The sequence below is a fragment of the Lathyrus oleraceus genome, chromosome 2 (genome assembly GCF_024323335.1).
Source record: "Lathyrus oleraceus cultivar Zhongwan6 chromosome 2, CAAS_Psat_ZW6_1.0, whole genome shotgun sequence".
Classification (NCBI taxonomy): domain Eukaryota; kingdom Viridiplantae; phylum Streptophyta; class Magnoliopsida; order Fabales; family Fabaceae; genus Lathyrus; species Lathyrus oleraceus.
The window spans coordinates 421,553,611-421,555,142 of NC_066580.1; the positions used below are offsets into that span (position 1 = coordinate 421,553,611).

Here is a 1,532-nt window from a genome sequence, read left to right on the forward strand (position 1 = left end):
CCACAAAATCGTCCTCTTAAATTCTACGCTACCCCGTCCCAACAAGAATCTCACAACAACATTGCTGCCCCGACTTTCAATCGAAACGATTTCGAGCTGAAACCCTCATTATTATCAGCCGTCCAACAACATCAATTTTCCGGAAATTCTACGGACGACCCTAATGAACACCTGACCAAGTTTGTGCAGTACGCAGACACTGTAAAGGCGAATGGTGTATCTCAAGATGTGATAAGACTACACCTCTTTCCTTTCTCATTAAGAGACATAACTTGGGCTTGGTTGTAATCCTTGTCATCCAACTCAGTTACAACATGAGAAGAACTGAAGAACATTTTCTTATCCCGATATTTTCAACCGAGCAAAATTGCTATGCTGAGAGCTCAAATTAACGGATTTCGACAAAAAGATGTAAAATCTCTCTACGACGCGTGGGAGAGGTACAAAGACATGATGATGATATGTCCACATCACGGTCTCGAATACTGGGTGATCATTCACACATTTTAGAATGGGCTTCTGTACAACACAAGACTGACAATAGACGTTGCCGCGGGCGGTGCACTTATGGACAAGCCATACAACGAAGCCTATCAACTCATTGAAAACATGGCCCAAAACCATTGCCAATGGGGAGGTGAAAGAACTCCAGTAGAAAAGTCCCAAACAAAGAGTGGAATGTACGAAATCAGTAGCCTTGACCATGTTCATGCCAAGGTAGATGCCCTTGTTCAAAAATTAGACAACTTGACCATACCACCCGCAGCCACCGTGGCTGCTGTAACTCCAAACTGTGAGTTATGTGGAAACCCTGGACACACTACACCCGAATGTCAGATATTAGCAAGAGTCCCAACCGATCAAGTGAATTACGCACAAGGAAATCCTTATTCGAATACCTACAACTCAGGTTGGAAAAACCATCCTAATTTTTCGTATAAGAATAACAACGCCCTGTATGCACCTGGCCAAGCACCAACTGTTCCGCCTGGATATCAAAAGCCAGCTAATAATGCTCCTAACATGTCTAGGAAGTCAAACCTCGAGTTAATGATGGAAAGCTTCATAGCTACCCAAGCTCAGACAAACAAAGACTTCTTAAACCAAAATATACATACTAGCGAGCAAAGTAGACGCCTTAGCCACCCACAATAAAATGCTTGAAACACAGATTTCACAAGTGGCTCAACAACAAGCTTCTACATCCGCTCCCGCTGGAACATTTCCTGGACAACCGCAACCTAATCCAAAAGGACATGCAAATGCCGTTATACTGAGGAGTGGAAAAGAAATAGGCGTACCCATAGATCCAAGACTCCAAACCCCTGCCATGTACCAAAAACCAGACAAAACCTCAACTGGGCAGGTAAATGAACCGAAGGAAATAGAAGATAATACCCGAGAGGCCGAAGAGAAAGAAAAACCTTATGTAACTCCACCTCCTTATAAACCACCCATTATGTATCCTCAAAGACTTGCAAGTTTTAAATCTGCAAGTCAATTTAGAAAATTTGTTGAACTTCTGAAGCAAC

The 1,532-nt window shown here is 42.9% G+C and overlaps 1 non-coding gene across 1 annotated transcript; it reads right to left on the reverse strand.

Annotated features, from left to right (window-relative positions):
* Positions 1-372: 372 nt before the first annotated feature.
* On the reverse strand, positions 373-479 carry LOC127124244 (small nucleolar RNA R71). Its single transcript, XR_007803863.1, has one exon. It is a non-coding gene; the product is annotated as a small nucleolar RNA R71 (small nucleolar RNA).
* Positions 480-1,532: the final 1,053 nt, after the last annotated feature.